Source organism: Engystomops pustulosus, chromosome 2, assembly GCF_040894005.1.
Source record: "Engystomops pustulosus chromosome 2, aEngPut4.maternal, whole genome shotgun sequence".
NCBI classification, from domain to species: domain Eukaryota; kingdom Metazoa; phylum Chordata; class Amphibia; order Anura; family Leptodactylidae; genus Engystomops; species Engystomops pustulosus.
This window is the reverse complement of record NC_092412.1, coordinates 254581811-254601814: the sequence shown is the minus strand read 5'-3', so window position 1 is coordinate 254601814 and position 20004 is coordinate 254581811. Positions and strand designations below refer to the sequence as shown.

Sequence of the window (20004 nt, the reverse complement as noted above, 5' to 3'; positions counted from 1 at the left end):
GTTATATTCTTGTACATAGGGGGCAGTATTATAGTAGTTATATTCCTGTACATAGGGGGCAGTATTATAGTAGTTATATACTTGTACATAGGGGGCAGTATTATAGTAGTTATATTCCTGTACATAGGGGGCAGTATTATAGTAGTTATATTCTTGTTCATAGGGGGCAGTATTATAGTAGTTATATTCCCGTACATAGGGGCAGTATTATAGTAGTTATAGTCTTGTACATAGGGGGCAGTATTATAGCAGTTATATTCTTGTACAAAGAGGGCAGTATTATAGTAGTTATATTCCTGTACATAGGAGGCAGCATTATAGTAGTTATATTCCTGTACATAGGGGACAGTATTATAGTAGTTAAATTCTTGCACATAGGGGGCAGTATTATAGCAGTTATATTCTTGTACATAGGGGGCAGTATTATAGTAGTTATATTCCTGTACATATGGGGCAGTATTATAGTAGTTATATTCTTGTACATAGGGGGCAGTATTATAGTAGTTATATTCCTGTACTTAGGGGGCAGTATTATAGTAGTTGTATTCCTGTACATAGGGGGCAGTATTATAGTAGTTATATTCTTGTACATAGGGGGCAGTATTATAGTAGTTATATCCTTGTACATAGGGGGCAGTATTATAGTAGTTATATCCTTGTACATAGGGGGCAGTATTATAGCAGTTATATTCTTGTACATAGGGGGCAGAATATAGTAGTTATATTCCTGTACATAGGGGCAGTATTATAGTAGTTATATTCCTGTACATAGGGGGCAGTATTATAGTAGTTATATCCTTTTACATAGGGGGCAGTATGATAGTAGTTATATTCCTGTACATAAGGGGCAGTATTATAGTAGTTATATTTCTGTACATAGGGGGCAGTATTATAGTAGTTATATCCCTGTACATAGGGGACAGTATTATAGTAGTTATATTCTTGTACATAGGGGGCAGTATTATAGTAGTTATATTCCTGTACATAGGGGGCAGTATTATAGTAGTTATATTCCTGTACATAGGGGGCAGTATTATAGTAGTTATATTCTTGTACATAGGGGTCAGTATTATAGTAGTTATATTTCTGTACATAGGGGGGCAGTATTATAGTAGTTATATTCTTGTACATAGGGGACAGTATTATAGTAGTTATATTCTTGTACATAGGGGCAGTATTATAGTAGTTATATTCTTGTACATAGGGGCAGTATTATAGTAGTTATATTCTTGTACATAGGGGGCAGTATTATAGTAGTTATATTCTTGTACATAGGAGGCAGTATTATAGTAGTTATATTCATGTACATAGGAGGCAGTATTATAGTAGTTATATTCTTGTACATAGGGGGCAGTATTATAGTAGTTATATTCCTGTACATAGGGGGCAGTATTATAGTAGTTATATTCCTGTACATAGGGGGCAGTATTATAGTAGTTATATTCTTATACATAGGGGGCAGTATTATAGTAGTTATATTCCTGTACATAGGAGGCAGTATTATAGTAGTTATATTCTTGTACATAGGGGCAGTATTATAGTAGTTATATTCTTGTACATGGGAGGCAGAATTATAGTAGTTATATTCATGTACATAGGGGCAGTATTATAGTAGTTATATTCTTGTACATAGGGGGCAGTATTATAGTAGTTATATTCTTGTACATAGGGGGCAGTATTATAGTAGTTATATTCTTGTACATAGGGGGCAGTATTATAGTAGTTATATTCCTGTACATAGGGGGCAGTATTATAGTAGTTATATTCTTGTGCATAGGGGGCAGTATTATAGTAGTTATATTCTTGTACATAGGGGGCAGTATTATAGTAGTTATATTCCTGTACATAGGGGGCAGTATTATAGTAGTTATATTCTTGTACATAGGGGGCAGTATTAGAGTAATTATATTCTTGTACATAGGGGCAGTATTATAGTAGTTATATTCTTGTACATAGGGGGCAGTATTATAGTAGTTATATTCTTGTACATAGGGGGCAGTATTATAGTAGTTATATTCTTATACATAGGGGGCAGTATTATAGTAGTTATATTCCTGTACATAGGAGGCAGTATTATAGTAGTTATATTCTTCTACATAGGGGCAGTATTATAGTAGTTATATTCTTATACATAGGGGGCAGTATTATAGTAGTTATATTCCTGTACATAGGGGGCAGTATTATAGTAGTTATATTCTTCTACATAGGGGCAGTATTATAGTAGTTATATTCTTGTACATAGGGGGCAGTATTATAGTAGTTATATTCTTGTACATAGGGGGCAGTATTATAGTAGTTATATTCTTGTACATAGGGGGCAGTATAATAGTAGTTATATTCCTGTACATAGGAGGCAGTATTATAGTAGTTATATCCTGTACATAGGGGCAGTATTATAGTAGTTATATTCTTGTACATAGGGGGCAGTATTATAGTAGTTATATTCCTGTACATAGGGGGCTGTATTATAGTAGTTATATTCTTGTACATAGGGGGCAGTATTATAGTAGTTATATTCCTGTACATAGGGGGCAGTATTATAGTAGTTATATTCCTGTACATAGGGGGCTGTATTATAGTAGTTATATTCTTGTACATAGGGGGCAGTATTATAGTAGTTATATTCCTGTACATAGGGGGCAGTATTATAGTAGTTATATTCCTGTACATAGGGGGCTGTATTATAGTAGTTATATTCTTGTACATAGGGGGCAGTATTATAGTAGTTATATTCCTGTACATAGGGGGCAGTATTATAGTAGTTATATTCCTGTACATAGGGGGCAATATTATAGTAGTTATATTCCTGTACATAGAGGGCAGTATTATAGTAGTTATATTCTTGTACATAGGGGGCAGTATTATAGTAGTTATAGTCTTGTATATAGGGGGCAGTATTATAGTAGTTATATTCTTGTACATAGGGGGCAGTATTATAGTAGTTATATTCCTGTACATAGGGGGCAATATTATAGTAGTTATATTCCTGTACATAGGGGGCAGTATTATAGTATTTATATTCTTGTACATAGGGGGCAGTATTATAGTAGTTATAGTCTTGTATATAGGGGGCAGTATTATAGTAGTTATATTCTTGTACATAGGGAGCAGTATTATAGTAGTTATATTCTTGTACATAGGGAGCAGTATTATAGTAGTTATATTCTTGTACATAGGGGGGCAGTATTATAGTAGTTATATTCCTGTACATATGGAGCAGTATTATAGTATTTATATTCTTGTACATAGGGGGCAGTATTATAGTAGTTATAGTCTTGTATATAGGGGGCAGTATTATAGTAGTTATATTCTTGTACATAGGGAGCAGTATTATAGTAGTTATATTCTTGTACATAGGGAGCAGTATTATAGTAGTTATATTCTTGTACATAGGGGGGCAGTATTATAGTAGTTATATTCCTGTACACAGGGGGCAGTATTATAGTAGTTATATTCCTGTAGATAGGGGGCAGTATTATAGTATTTATATTCTTGTACATAGGGGCAGTATTATAGTAGTTATATTCTTGTACATAGGGGGCAGTATTATAGTAGTTATATTCTTGTACATAGGGGGCAGTATTATAGTAGTTATAGTCTTGTACATAGGAGCCAGTATTGCAGTAATATCTCACTGGGTACAGAGCCATTATTATGTTCTCTAGCAGTTGCAGAACAGGATATTTGGTGTCCGTCATGCATTGTACAAAGGGCAGAGTCCAGTGCGGGGCCCCTGTGATGACTCCTTAGGGACAATAGTAGTTATGACAGCAGGAGGCGTCTCCAGGTTACGGCACAGAATACACTGACCCTTGGTTACAGCATTGGGCGTCTTCTCTGGTGTCTTGGTGGAGTCTCCATCCTTTAGTACTGTCTCAGTATTGAGCCCCCGTATTAAACTCCATAGCTCAGTGCTGTATCCTGGTGCTGAGCCCAGTAATGCTGTTCTTCCTCTGCTCCCAGCACTTTGTCCCTGCGGCCCCTTCTTTGAACGGTCAGACGCCCCCACAGATCAAACACTGAACATGGATGCCAAGAAGAGTCCCTCAATGTTACTGTCTGAGAGATCTCCTATTAATGTGCCCGTCATAACCGAGCAGCCCCCACAGTAGCGACAGCCAGAGTGCCCCCCATAACAATGACAGCCACAGTGCCCCCCATAACAATGACAGACACAGTGCCCCCCATAACAATGACAGCCACAGTGCCCCCCATAACAATGACAGGCACAGTGCCCCCCATAACAATGACAGGCACAGTGCCCCCATAACAATGACAGCCACAGTGCCCCCATAACAATGACAGCCACAGTGCCCCCATAACAATGACAGACACAGTGCCCCCCATAACAATGACAGCCAGAGCGCCCCCCATAACAATGACAGCCAGAGTGCCCCCCATGACAATGACAGCCAGAGTGCCCCCCATGACAATGACAGCCACAGTGCCCCCCATAACAATGACAGACACAGTGCCCCCCATAACAATGACAGCCAGAGCGCCCCCCATAACAATGACAGCCAGAGCGCCCCCCATAACAATGACAGCCAGAGCGCCCCCCATAACAATGACAGCCACAGTGCCCCCCATAACAATGACAGCCAGAGCGCCCCCCATAACAATGACAGCCACAGTGCCCCCCATAACAATGACAGCCACAGTGCCCCCCATAACAATGACAGACACAGTGCCCCCCATAACAATGACAGCCACAGTGCCCCCCATAACAATGAGAGCCACAGTGCCCCCCATAACAATGAGAGCCACAGTGCCCCCCATAACAATGAGAGCCACAGTGCCCCCATAACAGAGACATCCACAGTGCCCCCCATAACAGAGACATTCACAGTGCCCCCCATAACAGAGACATCCACAGTGCCCCCCATAACAATGAAAGCCACAGTGCCCCCCATAACAATGAGAGCCACAGTGCCCCCCATAACTACATCCACAGTGCCCACCATAACAGTGACAGCCACAGTGCGCCCCATAACAGAAACATCCACAGTGCCCCCCATAACAATGACATCCACAGTGCCCCCCATAACAATGACAGCCACAGTGCCCCCCATAACAGAGACATCCACAGTGCCCCCCATAACAATGACAGCCACAGTGCCCCCCATAACGACATCCACAGTGCCCCCCATAACGACATCCACAGTGCCCCCCATAACGACATCCACAGTGCCCCCCATAACAGAGACATCCACAGTGCCCCCCATAACAATGACAGCCACAGTGCCCCCCATAACGACATCCACAGTGCCCCCCATAACAGAGACATCCACAGTGCCCCCCATAACAATGACAGCCACAGTGCACCCCATAACAATGACAGCCACAGTGCCCCCCATAACAATGACAGCCACAGTGCCCCCCATAACAATGACAGCCACAGTGCACCCCATAACAATGAGAGCCACAGTGCACCCCATAACAATGAGAGCCACAGTTCCCCCCATAACAGAGACATCCACAGTGCCCCCATAACAATGACAGCCACAGTGCCCCCCATAACAATGAGAGCCACAGTGCCCCCATAACAATGAGAGCCACAGTGCCCCTCATAACAATGACAGGCACCGTGCCCCCCATAACAATGAAAGGCACAGTGCCCCCATAGTGTAAGCCATCGCCATATCACTGATCACAAACCCTTCCTGTGGTATAAAAATAAATAAATCAACGTTCCCAAGGACAATCTCTTCACAGTCACACAACCGCTTATCCACCGGTCAGGAAGGAGTTACCCTCCCGCTCACACATGATCCGCACGGAACGCGCCCGATCCTGGAAGTGCTGAGCTCCGAGCTGTGAGGTTACACTACAATCCACATTACATTACATAGGGGCAGTATTATAGTAGTTATATTCCTGTATATAGGGGGCAGTATTATAGTAGTTATATCCCTGTACATAGGGGGCAGTATTATAGTAGTTATATTCCTGTATATAGGGGGCAATATTATAGTAGTTATATTCCTGTACATAGGGGGCAGTATTATAGTAGTTATATTCTTGTACATAGGGGACAGTATTATAGTAGTTATATTCTTGTACATAGGGGGCAGTATTATAGTAGTTATATTCTTGTACATATGGGGCAGTATTATAGTAGTTATATTCCTGTACATAGGGGGCAGTATTATAGTAGTTATATTCTTGTACATAGGGGACAGTATTATAGTAGTTATATTCTTGTACATAGGGGGCAGTATTATAGTAGTTATATTCCTGTACATAGGGGGCAGTATAATAGTAGTTATATTCTTGTACATAGGGGGCAGTATTATAGTAGTTATATTCTTGTACATAGGGAGCAGTATTATAGTAGTTATATTCTTGTACATAGGGGGCAGTATTATAGTAGTTATATTCTTGTACATAGGGGGCAGTATTATAGTAGTTATATTCTTGAACATAGGGAGCAGTATTATAGTAGTTATATTCTTGTACATAGGGGGCAGTATTATAGTAGTTATATTCTTGTACAAAGGGGGCAGTATTATAGTAGTTATATTCTTGTACATAGGGGGCAGGATTATAGTAGTTATATTCTTCTACATAGGAGGCAGGATTATAGTAGTTATATTCTTGTACATAGGGGGCAGTATTATAGTAGTTATATTCCTGTACATAGGGGGAAGTATTATTGTAGTTATATTCTTGTACATAGGGGGCAGTATTATAGTAGTTATATTCTTGTACATAGGGGGCAGTATTATAGTAGTTATATTCTTGTACATAGGGGGCAGTATTATAGTAGTTATATTCTTGTACATAGGGGCAGTATTATAGTAGTTATATTCCTGTACATAGGGGGCAGTATTATAGTAGTTATATTCTTGTACATAGGGGGCAGTATTATAGTAGTTATATTCCTGTACATAGGGGGCAGTATTATAGTAGTTATATTCTTGTACATAGGGGGCAGTATTATAGTAGTTATATTCTTGCACATAGGGGGCAGTATTATAGTAGTTATATTCTTGTACATAGGGGGCAGTATTATAGTAGTTATATTCTTGCACATAGGGGGCAGTATTATAGTAGTTATATTCCTGTACATAGGGGGCAGTATTATAGTAGTTATATTCCTGTACATAGGGGGCAGTATTATAGTAGTTATATTCTTGTACATAGGGAGCAGTATTATAGTAGTTATATTCTTGTACATAGGGGGCAGTGTTATAGTAGTTATATTCTTGTACATAGGGAGCAGTATTATAGTAGTTATATTCTTGTACATAGGGAGCAGTATTATAGTAGTTATATTCTTGTACATAGGGGGCAGTGTTATAGTAGTTATATTCCTGTACATAGGGGGCAGTATTATAGTAGTTATATTCCTGTACATAGGGGGCAGTATTATAGTAGTTATATTCTTGTACATAGAGGGCAGTATTATAGTAGTTATATTCCTGTACATAGGGGGCAGTATTATAGTAGTTATATTCCTGTACATAGGGGGCAGTATTATAGTAGTTATATTCCTGTACATAGAGGGCAGTATTATAGTAGTTATATTCTTGTACATAGGGGACAGTATTATAGTAGTTATATTCTTGTACATAGGGGACAGTATTATAGTAGTTATATTCTTGCACATAGGGGGGCAGTATTATAGTAGTTATATTCTTGTACATAGGGGGCAGTATTATAGTAGTTATATTCTTGTACATAGGGGGCAGTATTATAGTAGTTATATCCTTGTACATAGGGGGCAGTATTATAGTAGTTATATTCTTGTACATAGGGGGCAGTATTATAGTAGTTATATTCTTGTACATAGGGGGCAGTATTATAGTGTCAGTATTATGTTTCTGGGCGCTGTCCTCTGTGTGTTATATGATGTTTATGTTGCAGATGATGTAATATTTAGTGATACAAGTTATGTTACATTATGTTATATTGTACATGTATTACATGTAGGGCGAAATTAGTAACAATTATGACAATGTGCTGTGCCCCTGTTATCGGACGTGTCTCACGCGAAACAACTCTAAACATCGCGACTCCCGGCAGACCCGGGTGCATGTGCCGCCCCCTCCCGCAGGGGGCGCAGTGGTCGCTCCTGTGTCGGGGTCTCACCTGTTTTCTCAGAGGGATTATTACGCATCCATCATCCCAGTTCCGTTATGTACCATAGAGTCTCGTATGCTCGGAGGACAGAGCGCCGAGCTGTAATTTCAGGTTTCCGCCGTAGGGAGCGCTAGAGCGCCGCACTGCCGGGAAGCGGAAGCGCTGCCGCCGCCATCATGGAGAGGGGCAGAGGATGCTTTGCCCTTACTTCATCATGTTCTTTACAATAGTTGCAGTTTGTTGTTTAAGACTAAACTAATATTACACAGATATTGGACCCTAAACTAGTACAGACCCCAAACCAGATCCCGTAGACTAGTGCAGAGACCACAGGACCCTCTAAACTCTACAGACACAAGTCATATGCTTCTGGCATTATTGCTGTGTCTATTATGGGGTCACTGTGGCTATCAGTGTTATGGGGTCACTGTGGTTGTCACTTTCATGGGGGGGGGGGGGCGCTGCCGGTGACTATTATGGGGGAGCTGTGGCCTTACTATTATGGGGGAGCTGTGGCCTCACTATTATGGGGGAGCTGTGGCTGACACTATTATGGGGGAGCTGTGGCCTCGCTATTATGGGGGAGCTGTGGCTGACACTATTATGGGGGAGCTGTGGCCTCGCTATTATGGGGGAGCTGTGGCCTCGCTATTATGGGGGAGCTGTGGCCTCGCTATTATGGGGGAGCTGTGGCTGACACTATTATGGGGGTGCTGTGGCCTCACTATTATGGGGGAGCTGTGGCTGACACTATTATGGGGGAGCCGTGGCCTCACTATTATGGGGGAGCTGTGGCCTCACTATTATGGGGGAGCTGTGGCCTCACTATTATGGGGGAGCTGTGGCTGACACTATTATGGGGGTGCTGTGGCCTCACTATTATGGGGGAGCTGTGGCTGACACTATTATGGGGGTGCTGTGGCCTCACTATTATGGGGAAGCTGTGGCTGACACGATTATGGGGGAGCCGTGGCCTCACTATTATGGGGGAGCCGTGGCCTCACTATTATGGGGGAGCTGTGGCCTCACTATTATGGGGGAGCTGTGGCTGACACTATTATGGGGGTGCTGTGACCTCACTATTATGGGGGTGCTGTGACCTCACTATTATGGGGGAGCTGTGGACTCGCTATTATGGGGGAGCTCTGGCTGACAATATTATGGGGGAGCCGTGGCCTCACTATTATGGGGGGAGCTGTGGCCTCACTATTATGGGGGAGCTGTGGCCTCACTATTATGGGAAAGCTGTTCCCTTCACTATTATGGGGGAGCTGTGGCTGACACTATTATGGGGGTGCTGTGGCCTCACTATTATGGGGGAGCTGTGGCTGACACTATTATGGGGGAGCTGTGGCCTCACTATTATGGGGGAGCTGTGGCCTCACTATGGGGGAGCTGTGGCTGACACTATTATGGGGGTGCTGTGGCCTCACTATTATGGGGGAGCTGTGGCTGACACTATTATGGGGCAGCTGTGGCCTCACTATGGGGGAGCTGTGGCCTCACTATTATGGGGGAGCTGTGGCTGACACTATTATGGGGGAGCCGTGGCCTCACTATTATGGGGAGCTGTGGCCTCACTATTATGGGGGAGCTGTGGCCTCACTATGATGGGGGAGCTGTGGCTGACACTATTATGGGGGAGCCGTGGCCTCACTATTATGGGGGAGCCGTGGCCTCACTATTATGGGGGAGCCGTGGCCTCACTATAATGGGGAGCTGTGGCCTCACTATTATGGGGGAGCTGTGGCTGACACTATTATGGGGGAGCTGTGGTCTCACTATTATGGGGGAGCTGTGGCCTCGCTATTATGGGGGAGCTCTGGCTGACAATATTATGGGGGAGCCGTGGCCTCACTATTATGGGGGGAGCTGTGGCCTCACTATTATGAGGGAGCTGTGGCCTCACTATTATGGGAAAGCTGTGGCCTCACTATTATGGGGGAGCTGTGGCTTACACTATTATGGGGGTGCTGTGGCCTCACTATTATGGGGGAGCTGTGGCTGACACTATTATGGGGGTGCTGTGGCCTCACTATTATGGGGGAACTGTGGCCTCGCTATTATGGGGGAGCTGTGGCTGACACTATTATGGGGGAGCTGTGGCCTCACTATTATGAGGGAGCTGTGGCCTCACTATGGGGGAGCTGTGGCTGACACTATTATGGGGGTGCTTTGGCCTCACTATTATGGGGGAGCTGTGGCTGACACTATTATGGGGGAGCTGTGGCCTCACTATTATGGGGGAGCTGTGGCCTCACTATGGGGGAGCTGTGGCCTCACTATTATGGGGGAGCTGTGGCTGACACTATTATGGGGGTGCTGTGGCCTCACTATAATGGGGGTGCTGTGGCCTCACTATTATGGGGGAGCTGTGGCTGACACTATTATGGGGGAGCCGTGGCCTCACTATTATGGGGAGCTGTGGCTGACACTATTATGGGGGAGCTGTGGCTGACACTATTATGGGGGAGCTGTGGCCTCACTATTATGGGGGAGCTGTGGCCTCACTATGATCGGGGAGTTGTGGCTGACACTATTATGGGGGAGCCGTGGCCTCACTATTATGGGGGAGCCGTGGCCTCACTATAATGGGGAGCTGTGGCCTCACTATTATGGGGGAGCTGTGGCTGACACTATTATGGGGGAGCTGTGGTCTCACTATTATGGGGGAGCTGTGGCCTCGCTATTATGGGGGAGCTCTGGCTGACAATATTATGGGGGAGCTGTGGCCTCACTATTATGGGGGGAGCTGTGGCCTCACTAATATGAGGGAACTGTGGCCTCGCTATTATGGGGGAGCTGTGGACTCACTATTATGGGGGAGCTCTGGCTGACAATATTATGGGGAGCCGTGGCCTATTATGGGGGGGGCTGTGGCCTCACTATTATGGGGGAGCTGTGGCCTCACTATTATGGGAAAGCTGTGGCCTCACTATTATGGGGGAGCTGTGGCTGACACTATTATGGGGGTGCTGTGGCCTCACTATTATGGGGGAGCTGTGGCTGACACTATTATGGGGGTGCTGTGGCCTCACTATTATGGGGGAGCTGTGGCTGACACTATTATGGGGGAGCTGTGGCCTCACTATGGGGGAGCTGTGGCTGACACTATTATGGGGGTGCTGTGGCCTCACTATTATGGGGGAGCTGTGGCTGACACTATTATGGGGGAGCTGTGGCCTCACTATTATGGGGGAGCTGTGGCCTCACTATGGGGGAGCTGTGGCCTCACTATTATGGGGGAGCTGTGGCTGACACTATTATGGGGGTGCTGTGGCCTCACTATTATGGGGGTGCTGTGGCCTCACTATTATGGGGAGCTGTGGCCTCACTATTATGGGGGAGCTGTGGCTGACACTATTATGGGGAAGCTGTGGCCTCACTATTATGGGGAAGCTGTGGCTGACACTATTATGGGGGAGCTGTGGCCTCACTATTATGGGGGAGCTGTGGCCTCACTATGGGGGAGCTGTGGCCTCACTATTATGGGGGTGCTGTGGCCTCCCTATTATGGGGGAGCTGTGGCCTCACTATTATGGGGGTGCTGTGGCCTCACTATTATGGGGGTGCTGTGGCCTCAATATTATAAGGGAGCTGTGGCCTCACTATTATGGGGGAGCTGTGGCCTCACTATTATGGGGGAGCTGTGTCTGAGACTATTATGGGGGAGCTGTGGCCTCACTATTATGGGGGAGCTGTGGCTGACACTATTATGGGGGAGCTGTGTCTGAGACTATTATGGGGGAGCCGTGGCCTCACTATTATGGGGGAGCTGTGGCCTCACTATTATGGGGGAGCTGTGGCTGACACTATTATGGGGGAGCTGTGTCTGAGACTATTATGGGGGAGCCGTGGCCTCACTATTATGGGGGAGCTGTGGCCTCACTATTATGGGGGAGCTGTGGCCTCACTATTATGGGGGAGCTGTGGCTGACACTATTATGGGGGAGCTGTGGCTGACACTATTATGGGGGAGCTGTGGCTGACACTATTATGGGGGTGCTGTGGCCTCACTATTATGGGGGAGCTGTGGCTGACACTATTATGGGGGAGCTGTGGCCTCACTATTATGGGGGAGCTGTGGCTGACACGATTATGGTGGAGCCGTGGCCTCACTTTTATGGGGGAGCTGTGGCCTCGCTATTATGGGGGAGCTGTGGACTCACTATTATGGGGGAGCTGTGGCTGACACGATTATGGTGGAGCCGTGGCCTCACTATTATGGGGGAGCTGTGGCCTCGCTATTATGGGGGTGCTGTGGCCTCACTATTATGGGGGGAGCTGTGGCCTCACTATTATGAGGGAGCTGTGGCCTCACTATTATGGGAAAGCTGTGGCCTCACTATTATGGGGGAGCTGTGGCTGACACTATTATGGGGGTGCTGTGGCCTCACTATTATGGGGGAGCTGTGGCTGACACTATTATGGGGGAGCTGTGGCCTCACTATTATGGGGGAGCTGTGGCCTCACTATGGGGGAGCTGTGGCTGACACTATTATGGGGGTGCTGTGGCCTCACTATTATGGGGGAGCTGTGGCTGACACTATTATGGGGGAGCTGTGGCCTCACTATTATGGGGGAGCTGTGGCCTCACTATGGGGGAGCTGTGGCCTCACTATTATAGGGGAGCTGTGGCTGACACTATTATGGGGGTGCTGTGGCCTCACTATTATGGGGGTGCTGTGGCCTCACTATTATGGGGGAGCTGTGGCTGACACTATTATGGGGGAGCCGTGGCCTCACTATTATGGGGGAGCTGTGGCCTCACTATGATGGGGGAGCTGTGGCTGACACTATTATGGGGGAGCCGTGGCCTCACTATTATGGGGGAGCTGTGGCTGACACTGTTATGGGGGAGCTGTGGCTGACACTATTATGGGGAGCCGTGGCCTCACTATTATGGGGGAGCCGTGGCCTCACTATTATGGGGGAGCCGTGGCCTCACTATTATGGGGGAGCTGTGGCTGACACTATTATGGGGGAGCTGTGGCCTCACTATTATGGGGGAGCTGTGGCTGACACTATTATGGGGGAGCTGTGGTCTCACTATTATGGGGGAGCTGTGGCCTCACTATTATGGGGGAGCTGTGGACTCACTATTATGGGGGAGCTCTGGCTGACAATATTATGGGGGAGCCGTGGCCTCACTATTATGGGGGGAGCTGTGGCCTCACTATTATGAGGGAGCTGTGGCCTCACTATTATGGGAAAGCTGTGGCCTCACTATTATGGGGGAGCTGTGGCTGACACTATTATGGGGGTGCTGTGGCCTCACTATTATGGGGGAGCTGTGGCTGACACTATTATGGGGGTGCTGTGGCCTCACTATTATGGGGGAACTGTGGCCTCGCTATTATGGGGGAGCTGTGGACTCACTATTATGGGGGAGCTGTGGCCTCACTATTATGGGAAAGCTGTGGCCTCACTATTATGGGGGAGCTGTGGCTGACAATATTATGGGGGAGCTGTGGCCTCACTATTATGGGGGAGCTGTGGCCTCACTATTATGGGAAAGCTGTGGCCTCACTATTATGGGGGAGCTGTGGCCTCACTATTATGGGAAAGCTGTGGCCTCACTATTATGGGGGAGCTGTGGCTGACACTATTATGGGGGTGCTTTGGCCTCACTATTATGGGGGAGCTGTGGCTGACACTATTATGGGGGAGCTGTGGCCTCACTATTATGGGGGAGCTGTGGCCTCACTATGGGGGAGCTGTGGCTGACACTATTATGGGGGTGCTGTGGCCTCACTATTATGGGGGAGCTATGGCTGACACTATTATGGGGGAGCTGTGGCCTCACTATTATGGGGGAGCTGTGGCCTCACTATGGGGGAGCTGTGGCCTCACTATTATGGGGGAGCTGTGGCTGACACTATTATGGGGGTGCTGTGGCCTCACTATTATGGGGGTGCTGTGGCCTCACTATTATGGGGGAGCTGTGGCTGACACTATTATGGGGAAGCCGTGGCCTCACTATTATGGGGAGCTGTGGCCTCACTATTATGGGGGAGCTGTGGCTGACACTATTATGGGGGAGCTGTGGCCTCACTATTATGGGGGAGCTGTGGCCTCACTGTTATGGGGGAGCTGTGGCTGACATTATTATGGGGGAGCCGTGGCCTCACTATTATGGGGGAGCCGTGGCCTCACTATTATGGGGAGCTGTGGCCTCACTATTATGGGGGAGCTGTGGCTGACACTATTATGGGGGAGCTGTGGTCTCACTATTATGGGGGAGCTGTGGTCTCACTATTATGGGGGAGCTGTGGACTCACTATTATGGGGGAGCTGTGGCTGACAATATTATGGGGGAGCCGTGGCCTCACTATTATGGGGGAGCTGTGGCTGACACTATTATGGGGGTGCTGTGGCCTCACTATTATGGGGGAGCTGTGGCCTCACTATTATGGGGGTGCTGTGGCCTCACTATTATGGGGGAGCTGTGGCTGACACTATTATGGGGGTGCTGTGGCCTCCCTATTATGGGGTAGCTGTGGCCTCACTATTATGGGGGTACTGTGGCCTCACTATTATGGGGGAGCCGTGGCTGACACTATTATGGGGGTGCCGTGGCCTCACTATTATGGGGGTGCTGTGGCCTCGCTATTATGGGGGAGCTGTGGCCTCACTATTATGGGGGAGCTGTGGCTGACACTATTATGGGGGTGCTGTGGCCTCACTATTATGGGGGAGCTGTGGCCTCACTATTATGGGGGAGCTGTGGCCTCACTATTATGGGGGAGCTGTGGCCTCACTATTATGGGTTTGCAGGTGCAATACGAAGCCATCACCGCGCTCCAGAGCCGCACACAGCCGACAGGAGGAGGACGACTGGTGCAGAGGAATGGGGAGCATTAAGGATTTATAGGTTTATTAAGGGTCATAACCTTTACTTTACAGTACAGGGATAATACACACAGTGATGTCACAGTACTGGGATAATACACACAGTGATGTCACAGTACAGAGATAATACACACAGTGATGTCACAGTACAGGGATAATACACACAGTGATGTCACAGTACAGGGATAATACACAGTGATGTCACAGTACAGAGATAATACACACAGTGATGTCACAGTACAGGATAATACACACAGTGATGTCACAGTACAGGGATAATACACACAGTGATGTCACAGTACAGGGATAATACACACAGTGATGTCACAATACAGGGATTATACACACAGTGATGTCACAGTTCAGAGAACAGTGATGTCACAGTACAGGGATAATACACACAGTGATGTCACAGTACAGAGATAATACACACAGTGATGTCACAGTACAGGGATAATACACATAGTGATGTCACAGTACAGAGATAATACACACAGTGATGTCACAGTACAGGGATAATACACATAGTGATGTCACAGTACAGGGATAATACACACAGTGATGTCACAGTACAGAGATAATACACACTGTGATGTCACAGTACAGGGAAAATACACACAGTGATGTCACAGTACAGGGATAATACACACAGTGATGTCACAGTACAGGGAAAATACACACAGTGATGTCACAGTACAGAGATAATACACACAGTGATGTCACAGTACAGGGATACTACACACAGCGATGTCACAGTACAGGGATACTACACACAGCGATGTCACAGTATAGGGGATAATACACACAGTGATGTCACAGTACAGGGATAATACACACAGTGATGTCACAGTACAGGGAAAATACACACAGTGATGTCACAGTACAGAGATAATACACACAGCGATGTCACAGTACAGGGATACTACACACAGCGATGTCACAGTACAGGGGATAATACACACAGTGTTGTCACAGCACAGGGATAATACACACAGTGATGTCACAGTACAGAGATAATACACACAGTGATGTCACAGTACAGGGATAATACACACAGTGATGTCACAGTACAGGGATAATACACACAGTGATGTCACAGTACAGGATAATACACACAGTGATGTCACAGTACAGGATAATACACACAGTGATGTCACAGTACAGGGATATTACACACAGTTATGTCACAGTACAGGGATAATACACACAATGATGTCACAGTACAGGGATAATACACACAGTGATGTCACAGTACAGGGAAAATACACGCAGTGATGTCACAGTACAGGGATAATACACGCAGTGATGTCACAGTACAGAGATAATACACACAGTGATGTCACAGTACAGGGATAATACACACAGTGATGTCACAGTACAGAGATAATACACACAGTGATGTCACAGTACAGGGATAATACACAAAGTGATGTCACAGTACAGGGATACTACACACAGTGATGTCACAGTACAGGGATAATACACACAGTGATGTCACAGTAAAGGGATAATACACACAGCGATGTCACAGTATAGAGATAATACACACAGTGATGTCACAGTACAGGGATAATACACACAGTAATGTTACAGTACAGGGATAATACACGCAGTAATGTCACAGTACAGGGATAATACACCCAGTGATGTCACAGTACAGGGATAATACACACAGCGATGTCACAGTACAGGGATAATACACACAGCGATGTCACAGTACAGGGATAATACACACAGCGATGTCACAGTACAGGGATAATACACACAGTAATGTCACAGTACAGGGATAATACACGCAGTAATGTCACAGTACAGGGATAATACACGCAATGATGTCACAGTACAGGGATAATACACACAGTGATGTCACAGTACAGGGAAAATACACGCAGTGATGTCACAGTACAGGGATAATACACGCAGTGATGTCACAGTACAGAGATAATACACACAGTGATGTCACAGTACAGGGATAATACACACAGTGATGTCACAGTACAGAGATAATACACACAGTGATGTCACAGTACAGGGATAATACACAAAGTGATGTCACAGTACAGGGATACTACACACAGTGATGTCACAGTACAGGGATAATACACACAGTGATGTCACAGTACAGGGATAATACACACAGTGATGTCACAGTACAGAGATAATACACACAGTGATGTCACAGTACAGGGATAATACACACAGTGATGTCACAGTACAGGGATACTACACACAGCGATGTCACAGTACAGGATAATACACACAGCAATGTCACAGTACAGGGATAATACACACAGTGATGTCACAGTACAGAGATAATACACACAGTGATGTCACAGTACAGGGATAATACACACAGCAATGTCACAGTACAGAGATAATACACACAGTGATGTCACAGTACAGGGATAATACACGCAGTAATGTCACAGTACAGAGATAATACACACAGTGATGTCACAGTACAGAGATAATACACACAGTGATGTCACAGTACAGGGATAATACACACAGCAATGTCACAGTACAGAGATAATACACACAGTGATGTCACAGTACAGGGATAATACACACAGTAATGTCACAGTACAGGGATAATACACGCAGTAATGTCACAGTACAGGGATAATACACACAGTGATGTCACAGTACAGGGATAATACACACAGTGATGTCACAGTACAGGGATAATACACACAGTAATGTCACAGTACAGGGATAATACACGCAGTAATGTCACAGTACAGGGATAATACACAATGATGTCACAGTAAAGGAATAATATACACAGTGATGTCACAGTACAGGGATAATACACACAGTGATGTCACAGTACAGGGATAATACACTCAGTGATGTCACAGTACAGGGATAACACACACAGTGATGTCACAGTACAGAGATAATACACACAGTGATGTCACAGTACAGGGATAATACACACAGCGATGTCACAGTACAGGGATAATACACACAGTGATGTCACAGTACAGAGATAATACACACAGTGATGTCACAGTACAGGGATAATACACACAGCGATGTCACAGTACAGGGATAATACACACAGTGATGTCACGGTACAGAGATAATACACACAGTGATGTCACAGTACAGGGATAATACACACAGTGATGTCACAGTACAGAGATAATACACACAGTGATGTCACAGTACAGAGATAATACGCACAGTGATGTCACAGTACAGAGATAATACACACAGTGATGTCACAGTACAGGGATAATACACACAGTGATGTCACAGTACAGACATAGTACTGGAAGAACAAGCATAGAAGGTCACAATAATAATTCTTTATGTATATAGTGCACACAGATTACACAGCGCTGCACAGAACTTGTCAAATCAGTCCCTGTCCCAAATGGGGCTCACAATCTAATAACCTACCAAAGCTAACACTTTGCAGATGTTGACCCTGGGACTTGAACCCAGGACCCCAGCACTGTAAGGCTGAAATGCTAACCACTGAGTCACCGTGCATCATGGCAGCAAGATATAGGAAACAAATCTTGTTATTAAATGGGATTTGCAGTCAGATGTGTCCCATCACCTGGATAATGCAGAAATTGCGTCAAACCTGTTTTAGGCCACATTTAGTTTTTCACCCACATCCTGCAATGTGTTCACAGCAGAAAGGAGAATGTTCCATAGTGAGCCCCATTGCTGCTCATCATACCTGCTTCTCCTACAGTTACACTGACCAGCAGGAGTCACTGTTTAATAAGGATGTGATGTGTGCAGGATTGTGATGTTACCACCAGAGGTCACTGTTACTATAAACCATGCTGGTGTCTGCAGTTGCACAGTGTGACGGCTAGGTGGCGCTGTCTCATGGAGTTTGGGTTTTTTTTTAACTTTTGTTTTATTTGAGCAACAAAAGCCTTGTGTTCTCCTGAAATACTCTGTGCTGCTGTGGTCCCTTCTTCTTTCTATTATGACGCTGCACCTGTTGCTGTCCTCACTATCATCATCACATGTGAGCACTATCACTCCTGAAACACTCTGTGCTGACAGTTCTCCTTCTCTACTCTGTGACATACAGAAGTTACATGGACCCAATCATCCCACATTCTGCAGGACAAGTCAGAATTTTTGGGGTCTCTCTTATCTGTGATATTATTTAGCCCTGTTCTTGGTTGTTGCTGGCATTTTTGTCATACCTATCAACCGTTCCAGATTCAGTGGGATAGTACAGGTTTTCCAGTGCTGTCCCACCATTGCGAGTGGTTGGGAGAATGTCCCGGTGTCCCCCATTGTCCTGCCTCCTGGTCCCAGTCCCACTAGAGATGCAGAGTAGCCGAGGCATCAGGACCAGGAGGCAGGATCAGCTCCTACTGCTCTTTTGCAGAGATGTTTGGAGGTAGCTCCTCCCCTGATCTGACAGGGGGCAACAATATGAGGGAGGATGGGGGACAGGGGACAACAATATGAGGGGAACGGATGGCAGGGGCATCATTGGGAAGGGGAGGAAGAGAAGGGCCACAATATAAGGGAAGGGAACAGGAGTACAGAAAGTTAGGGCTTTATAAGTTTGGGAAGATAATTAAAAGTGTGTGGGGGGTGATATATATCTCCATAGGGGGTTGACCAAAGGAAGTGGATATTATACGATGTGGGGGCCATTAAGGTTGATATTATTTGGTTGGGGTGGAGCAAGAGGCGAGACAAAGGGCGTGGTTTAGGGAAAGGGGAGGGGATCTTTGTTCCTCTTTCTTTAGCCCAAAAGTTGGGAGGTATAAATAGTAATAACCACCCTAACCGCGTAACTTTAGGTGCCAAATCTACAACCCACAAGATGGGACAACAAGACCACATCACACCAAAGGGAAGAAAGTAGAAATATTATCCCAAGTATAAAGTCCCAGGAAAACTCTACAATACAAACCAAATAAGAATAAACTGATATATTTTCCATAATTTAATGAACAAAATATTGGGGATAAAATAAAAATACTTTTAAGTGTAATTGCCATCCAGATCTGCCACAACCAACATGGCCGCCGGGATTCCCCCTCCCGCCTCAAGCGACAATACCTGCCTCGCAAA

The 20004-nt window shown here is 45.7% G+C and overlaps 1 protein-coding gene across 3 annotated transcripts in view; it reads right to left on the bottom strand.

The window, feature by feature from the left end:
• The window catches only part of B4GALT4 (beta-1,4-galactosyltransferase 4), a 60474-nt gene extending 52271 nt beyond the window's left edge, over nucleotides 1–8203 (bottom strand). For 2 of the 3 annotated variants that reach the window (XM_072138905.1, XM_072138906.1), the window contains exon 1: nucleotides 8095–8170. The gene's annotated coding sequence lies outside the window, so the exon portion shown is untranslated. Of the gene's footprint in view, nucleotides 1–8094 lie in introns of all 3 variants that reach the window. The other variant, XM_072138907.1, reaches the window with a different exon arrangement.
• Nucleotides 8204–20004: the final 11801 nt, after the last annotated feature.